Consider the following 9540-nt stretch of genomic DNA (forward strand, 5'->3'; position numbering starts at 1 on the left):
CCAAAGTCTATTAAAAAAGACCCTCTGTCATCAGCCCCCGGGCCGTTCATCCTTCATTTTAATGGTCTGAGAGTTGAAGTGCCTTCTTTAGCTATGTCACCACTCTGTCGCTCGGAGAGAACTGAACCGATCCGGTGTCTCTTTGGCAGATGTCTGGATACGCATCCAAATGGAATCACAGCATTTCATCCATGCAGAGGCAGCATATGGTTAGTGTTTGTGCGGTTAACTTTGCTTTTCATTATTAGCATCCTCTACCTCGCGCCTTGAAAGAAATACTACAATTTGGCTGTCCGTGGAACATCATTACTCTTGCAAGAGTGCGGTAAGAACAGACCCGACTCTACGGCAATCAATATTTACAACTGTGGCCGTGCCTTTGCATCTATTGTTTCAGTTTTATCACTTTCTGCCGGTCTGGTCCTCAGTTATGGTTTTGCAGAACTGTGCTGCCACAACACAATCTGTATGCTGAAATTTTCTGCCAATTTGAAAGAAGTGGGAATAAATGCAATCCAATTACTGTATAAAAAACAATTATGTAAAGCGCATAATGGGTGCTATTAGTCTCTTCTGCAATGAATATATGAATATAGTATATGTTAATGTCAGCCACACTAGTGATTCTCAACAAGGGGTGCGTGTTCCCTGTGGGTATTTGGAGAGTACTTTCACTTTTGTTAAACCTATAAAACAAAAATTAGGGCTTTAAAATAAAAATATTAGGGCTGTCAAAAGTAGCAAGCACTATTAATCTCTTTGCAATTAACTGCTTAATATGTTCAGTTGAATTTTTAGGGGAAAATGCAAAGTAGTATTAATATGTTTTAAATAAATGCATGAAAAATGGTTTACCACAGATACCTTTTCTTTCTTTATCTACCTATATATTATTAATAATAATAAATTAATCAATATTATTATTAAAATATATTATTAATATTTATTATAAAGAAATATTATATAATACATATGTGATAAACCACATTTCTACAAAATGGGAGATTGTGCGTAAATATGCTAAATATAAATATATTGTGAATATAAATATGAATATACTGAAATTAGGGCTATCAAATCGATTAATTGCATCTAACATAAAAGTTTGTGTTTATATAAAATATGTGAACACACACACACACATACATACACATACACATACACACACACACATACACACATACATACATACATACATACATATATATATATATATACATATATACATATATATATATACACACACACACACATATATATATACATATATATATACATATACATAATACCTAACATAAATGTTTGTGTTTATATTTATACATAGCCATATATATACTGTGTGTGCGTGTGTGTGTGTGTGTGTGTATATACACAGTATACATATGCCTATGTAAAAATATAAACAAACATTTATGTTAGATGCGATTAATCAATTTGACAGCACTGATTTAAATATAATATTATAGCTTTACTGATAAAGCTGTGTGGATACATAAGACAAACAAAATTAGGAAACAATGAGCAACAAAATTGTTAAGTTTACTCATTGTGTGCTTATGTTGAACGTTCATTCCTCTCATATTTGAGAAACAAACAAACTACAGGGTCAAATCTATGAAACTTGTCATCAGCCCAGCACAAAAATAGGTTGAGATGCAAATTGGTTTTGATTAGTGAGATTCTGTATTGGCCATCTGCGTTTGTAATTATAAGAATGACAATTTAGGATTTATAACACATTCATAATACTTTATGAGAGAGGTCTGTGACTTAGAATTATTACTTTCATTAAGGGATGATAATATGACAACAGGATCCATGATCTGTAATTAGGAGGCGTCCAGACTGTTAGTGCTGACAAACAAAAGCTTCCAAGGTCAAATCAATATGATAAAATAAAACTCAAATGGATGTTGTTATAAAGTCATCAATAATATATATATTTTTTTTAATAAGCAACTGACCTGAATGCCAACACATTTAGCCACACAAACTCCCATTTAAAGAAATAATGTTTTACTGCAGTCACTTCCTCATTTGGATGAAGCTGTGACTTACAGTGGAATAACTTCTGTGGTCTTCCTCCTTACAAATAATGCTGAGAAGAATAGAAACAAACAGAAATGCTGGAAAACTAAGTGCACAATAAATAGAAATAAAGTGACACAAGGTCCGTTTCAAGAGCCAAAAGGAACGGTATATAACAAATTTCAGATGTTAAAAAACCGTTATGCTTTACATCTTTATTCTATCACGATCAGATGAGATTTTTGTTAATGACACAGCATAATAGCGTGCGTTTTGAGGATGGCATTATGGGCAATCACTTGTGTTTCTTATCTCACGCCTGTTAATGACAGTGTTCGTTAAAACAGCAAAATTGCCTCTGTCAAGTGCTTCTTTCATTGGAAATGAGCTCTTTATCGGAACCTGCAGCCAGAGGAAACATCATACATCAGCCTCTCTGCTTTATCGTATTTTCAATTCTTCCCTCTAATGGAGTTATCTGCAATTTCTCCGCTATCAGCCCGAACAGTGGAACCGAGCTGGTTTGAGGAATGTGGTTTGATTTGCATTGTTTAATAGCTTTTTTTTTCCTTCTTACACTTCCAATGATTAGTGAACGTACTTTGCAGACAATGGCCGACCAATCATTAATCTTCTTGAGCTCGTTATTGCGGAAGTATTGGGAGTGAATAATCTGGGAGTGAATAATTACAGCTGCATTAATAGCAGTAAATAGGAAGTTCTTTACAGAAGAAAGAAACACTCGACCGTATGCTCATCAAACGCTCCGGAACGTGGCGAGATCTGCTCATTATGTGGCGATTCAGTCGTCTGTGATAATAACTGATAACTGATACACGGACAAATTTCGCCCTTATTTTCTCGAAATCACAGGGGGTGAAAAGAACCGTGTGGTCGGCTCTCAAGGTCACATGGTGCAACTGGAGTTGAGATTAAGTTTTATCTAGTCTGGAAGAAAAAAAAAATCTGTTTATATATAGGTAATGAAATGATCAAAAAGCCATTATTGTGATACACCTCAATGACCAGGCCTTATATTTACTAAACTCTAATGTCAAGCTCCGAAGAATACCTATTGTCCCAAACAATGAAAAAAAAGAAATCTTCTTCAGTACAACCATGGGGAGAGCTCAAAGCCGAATGAAGAATACAATTTAAACGAGAAAATAGCAGCCAGTGTACATGAAGATTTACATAGGCTCAGAAATTTAATGATGTGAGTCTCGGATGTGTAATAATATTTTTTGGGGCATAACATTCTTCAAATTGGTCACATAAATTAAATTAAATATTTTCTTCACATTTTGCACAACACAACATAACATAACACAATAAAAAAATTTATAATAAAAAAATATATTTTTTTGTACATAAATTCTTCAAATAGATCAAATTAAATAGGGCATAATAAAATATGAATACATTTTTGTAGCCTAAAATTCTTCAAATAGATCAAATTAAATATGTATTTCATTACATTTCAATAATATAGTATAATTAATATAATATAATATAATATAATATAATATAATATAATATAATATAATATCAAAACTTATTAACTGATTTGTAAAACGGTATGTACATGGTGGAAATCAACTTTTGAGCAATTTTGTAGTTATTTTTGAACATCTTGCCTTCTGCCTCGATTATAATGTTGAAAATGCATTCAGCAAAAGTTCTTCTCTTGAGGATGTAAATGTTCTAAAGAAAAATACACAATATTTATTATCGCAAAAACAACCTTGTAAATACATTTTCCACCTCTGATGCATATACCCGCTGATTCCACAGCCACCTTCAAAACAGCACAACAGGTTTCTGTGTCTTTGTTTTAAATTGAATTGTTGTTATCAGAAGGTCTGGTTGTAGGCACCTCTTGTTTACTTTGCTTTAATGGTTTTAAGGCCTGGAGCGGCGCACTGACTGCATTGCTTTCCGGAATCTGCTGGAACAACAGATTTTAGATGAAGGTTTTTCCACAAACAATAACAACAACAACAACAAAAAACCTTCAAATGAATTGGTAGTTTAGCAACTCAAACATTATAAACACAATGTTCCACCTATGAGGAAAACCATGAATACAACAGTAGCCAAAATGATTTCTGTGTGAGACCACACACACATTTATGCTAATGCGTTTCAGGTAAAACTGTTTCCACTCTCTCTCCCTCCGTGTCTATTTCCTTACATCTTTATGTTTTAAACGTTACAAAACAAACTGATCCAGATCCACACTCCTACACAACGTGGAGCATCCAACGTCGGCCCTGCACAAATGTTCCGTGTGATCCTGTGGTATTTCTATTCCAACGTGGCCACTGAAATAGCATCGAGGGTCTTTGTAGGGGAAACAAGAGCTAGCTGCCTCCAGACGACATCAAACCCACATTTCATCTTCTCTAGATTTCACCTCGAATGAAAAACATATGCAGCTGAAAATACGCAACGCAGAAATGCTAATGCTGCTTGCAATCTGTTACTGCTCTGAGCAACAGTCATCATTGGTGATAAATGCTGCTGGTGATTAGCAAGTCCAAAGCATAAGACCAAGCTTCTATTCTATAATGTAATAATCTTTTTTATAGATCTATATTTTCAGTGTGACAAAGAAAAATTGGAACTGAAAATAAGCAATGAAATGGACATGAATAAAACCTGATGATTGCGTGCAATGATCTGAGATATTCCAAAAAAAAAACCATCTTGTGCTTCAATGGAAGCAAGGAAATCTTATTTCCCATTATCAATATCAAAATTTTGTATTCGAATTTTCACTCTTGAAAATAAAGGTTCAAAAAGGGGGGTTTCACAGAGATGTTCCCCAAAGAATCTTTCAGTGATCAGTTCTTAAAAGAAGCGTTTCTCTTAGTGTGAAGAACATTTTAATAATCAAAAAGTTTTCCACTACAAAGAACCTTTTGAGCAATGGAAAAGTTCAGTGGGTGTCCAATGTTCAGTGGATGTTCTTCATGAAATCATCAATGCCAATAAAGAACATTTATTTTTAAGAGTCTATAAACATACTTGAACATAAATATTTAAAAACCCAAAACTTTGGAAGCCAAACGTTTTTGGATATTTTTAATCCCAGATTTTCAATGTGGTTTTAGCGTTCCCCACTATTTTCTGCATACAAAATGTAAAACACTGTAAAAATTCTAACCGTACCCCATCACAGAAAACGGTGTGCATGTTTACATTTTCAAAAAAACATCACTTAGCATGACTTATAAGCACTTTTCCTCATGGGGACCAAAAAAAAAAGGACAAGATTTTGGATATTGCCATCTCTCTGGGGACATTCTGTCCCTATAAGGTAGGGTTTAGCAGTCAGCAGTCAGTTCCTAGATCCTACAGTTAAAGACATGCGGCATAAAACTGGAATAAATGAACATCAACGCTACTCACACGTGTGCTGAGCATCTATGAAAGAGAAAGACAAAAGCAGAAAATACAGAGATATTCAGGTGCATGTGCGGCCAGACAGGAAATTAAAAGAGCTCTTAATCAACCCTGCTTTGAGATCTTGGTATTCTTCTATGCAACCCATATTTGAAAATAATACATCACTGTTCCACAAAAGTTTTTTGTAGAATAGAAAAGGTTATTGTGTGCTTCATACTAAGTACACTTGGCAGCATGTATCTAACTCTCTCAAAGTGAGACCAATCAATCATGAAATCAGTTTCACCCTATTGACATTCCTGGTTTTATCATGAACAATTCATCAGAAAAAAAAACTTAATAGCTGTCTCTACCTCTGATTAAACTTTCCTGTTCAGCTGATGAATGTGTACTAATAGACAAATAGCTACACTATCCTTCAAACGTTTTGGGGGGTGGTAAGATTTTTTATGTTTAAAAAAAAAATATATATATATCTTATGCTCTCCAAGGCTGCATTCATTTGATCAAAAGTGCAGTAGCATTATTATTGTGAAATATTATTACAATTAACTGATTTTAATATATTTTAAAATGTAATTTATTCCTGTGATCAAAGCTGAATTTTCAGATGATTTGCTGCTCAAGAAACATTTCTTATTATCATCAATGTTGAAAACAATTGCGCTGCTTCATATTTTTGTGGAAACTGTGATACTTTCTTTTTTTTTTCAGGATTCTTTGATGAATATTAAGTTCAAAACAGAACAGTGTTTATTCAAAATATATGTATTCTGTAACATTATAAATGTCTATACTGTCACTTTTGATCAAATGAATGTCTTTGCTGAGTAAAAGTATTACTTTCTTTAAAAAAAAAAAAATAATTCTTACTGACCCCAAACTTTTGTACGGTCGTGAATTTGGACAACATTTTATCAAACACTCACATACAGGTCGTCTCTCTTCGGGTATGGAAACCCCACTTTTCAAGATTTTTTTAATACAGAATTTGTATTAAAATAAAAATATATTCTATCCTCAAACTGAAATCCAGCCTTAAAACAGCTCTACAGTTCACCCAAAATCATGTAGCACAAAGTGCTGATGTCTCTGAAACATTATGAAAAAGCAATAAAACATTTTGCACAAGTGATTTTAATATTTGTGCTGGTGAGATTAACGCAACAATTGGACTCTTAACTGAGTCACTGAATACTTTAAAAAATTGTCTGTCACTGCTTCCCGGAGAGAAAAATGGGTTTTAACTTTCAACTTCCTGTGAACCCAACTAAACAGAGAGCGGGTATTAGGAAACTGAAGACATGAATAACGTGATGGCTAAAAAGCGCTGGAGAGGAGCTCAAAAATACAGCTAATCACATGTGACATTAATAACTTTTTAACCTCAATATCAATACGCATTGTCGTTAAGTTCACTTAACTGTGTCCATTTTACTACATTTTCAAATGCATCCAGAAATGTAAGCATACTGTTTAAATTATCATCATGGTCTCTAATAGTCATTTAATCCGTACTAAAACTTTCCCACAAAAGTTTAAAAGTATATTTGATCCTTTTTCACATTGGGTGGAAGGGGAGATTCTGTCATGATAAAAGGTAAATCAAGGTTTCAAAGGTGTCAAATCAAAGGATTATTGCTGCTCATCTGTGGAAAAGGGAACAAAATGTTCCTCTATTTACTTTGGAGCAAACATTTATCATGAGACTGGCAACAATGAACAAAAGACGAGTAGATTCAATACACACACGCGTTGGGTTTCAATGTTTTATGGGACATTCCATAGACAGCATGATTTTTATAGGCTACTGTACAAACTGTATTTTCTAAACCCCTAAACCTACCCATCACAGAAAACGTTCTGCATTTTTACATTTTCAAAAAACATCACTTAGTATGATTTATAAGCCGTTTTACTCTTGGGGACAAAAAAAAGGTCCCAGCAAGGAAAAGGATTTCAGATTTTGCTATCTTTGTAGGGAATTTTGTACTCGTAACATAGGTGAACCACACACACACACACACACTTACAGTATATATGTGGTTTTACAGAGACTCTCCAGGCATAATGGTTTTTATACTGTACAGTCCAATTCATAAAATTCATTGAAAGTCTTTGGGTTGTGCTGGAGGAGACTTTACAGAGTGTTGGACTCTTGCATTGTCAATACAAGAACTTCCTCTTGATGAAAATAAATGTTGTGATATTATTTCCATCAAGGGGTGCATAAAAAAAAAAAAAAAAGAAGTGCATTAGTTCACCCAAAAATTCTGTCATTAATTACTCATCCTCACGTATGAAGATATTTTTGATGAAATCCGAGAGCTTTCTGAACCAGCCATAGGCATTTGCAACGTCATTGCAACTTTCAAGGCCCAGAAAGGTAGTAAAGACATCGTCAAAATAGACCATGTGACTACAGCGGTTCAAATGTAATGTTATGTAGTGAAGAGAATACTTTGTGTGTGCAAATAAAGTAAAATGACTTTATTCAACAATCTCTTCTCTTCAATGTCATTCTTCATACGCCGTTCACGTTGTAAACACAGCGCAGCGCTTCCAGGTTCTACGCCAGAATGCCGGCTCACCATTGGCCAGCTCCTGCATCACACGCATGTGTCGTGGTGCTCACGTGAACAGCGTAAGCCATTGAGCCGGCGTTCTGAGGTAGAACCTGGAAGCTTTACAACGGCAGGAGAATGACACTGAAGAGAAGAGATTGCTGAATAAAGTCGTTATTTTTGGTCTTTATACCTTTCTGAGCCTTAAAAGTTGCAATGACGTTGTTGCCTATGGCTGGTTCAAAAACCTCTCGGATTTCAACAAAAATATCTTAATTTGTGTTCCAAAGATGAACGAAGATCTTATTAATGACATTAATTCATTATAATTCCATATAATTAATGAGTAATTAATGACATTTTTGGGTGAACTAACCCTTTAAACATCATAACATGTCACGTGTGGTCTCAGCGCTGATCCCAGAAGACACAAACAGTCTATTTTTCTCTCTCTTAAACATGCGCGCACACACACACACAAACACACACACACACAGACTGGTCTCTGTGGATACCCCCCAAAGTAAACGGTTTGGTCTCAGCATCTAACAAACACAGACAGCCTTAAAATTGTTTAGTGCTGCTCATGGAAGGAGTTCAAGCGTGCTCTGATCTGCAGAGAAAAGCACATACTGTCCTCGCTTCACCTACAGATCATCATGCACGATACTAACAGAGGAAGAATCACCCACGTGTTTGCCATTGTGTGCTGCTAGTGGTTTTGCTCAAATTATACTTTGGAAATTTAAAAACATTGTGGGAAGATTCTCACAAAACCCAAAGAAAGAAAAAGAAAAAAAAAGAAGAAAAAAAGAGAAAATAAAAAAAAAGAGAAAATGAAAAAAAAAAAGAGAAAATGAAAAAATAAATAAATCTGCTTTCTTTAGGATCATTAAAAAATATAATTATTCCAAATATTTGAAATAATTTGTAAATATATAATACTGCAGTAATAAATTACTTTATTCATATTATTAAAATAAATAATATTAATATATATTATTATTATAATTATATTAATATAATATATTTACAAATTATTCAGTATTATATTTTTCTTATTTCATTAATTTCATTTCATTAATCACACTTGTCACAAGGCAAACAATTGTTAATAGCCGATTGTTGTTAATATTATTAATAATATTTTTGTTTTACCGTCTTTCATTTATGCTGATTTTGAGAAAATAACGAACTATTACAGTATTTTACTGTAATACAGTAAAAATACAGAATTACAGCGGTAAGAACCCAAAGAGAATACTCAAGAAACATAGCAATTAAATATATACACTAACGTTCAAAAGTTTCAAAAGAAGTATCTTCTGCTCACCAAGGCTGCATTTATTTGATAAAAAAACCATAAAAAAAAAGTAATATTGTGAAATATTATGACAATTTAAAATGACTGTTTTCTATTTTAATATATTTTAAACTGTAATTTATTCCTGTGATCAAAGCTGAATTTTCAGCATCATTACTCCAGTCTTCAGTGTCACATGATCCTTCAGAAATCATTCTAATATGCTGATTTGCT

Source organism: Rutilus rutilus (genome assembly GCF_951802725.1).
Source record: "Rutilus rutilus genome assembly, chromosome: 19".
Classification (NCBI taxonomy): domain Eukaryota; kingdom Metazoa; phylum Chordata; class Actinopteri; order Cypriniformes; family Leuciscidae; genus Rutilus; species Rutilus rutilus.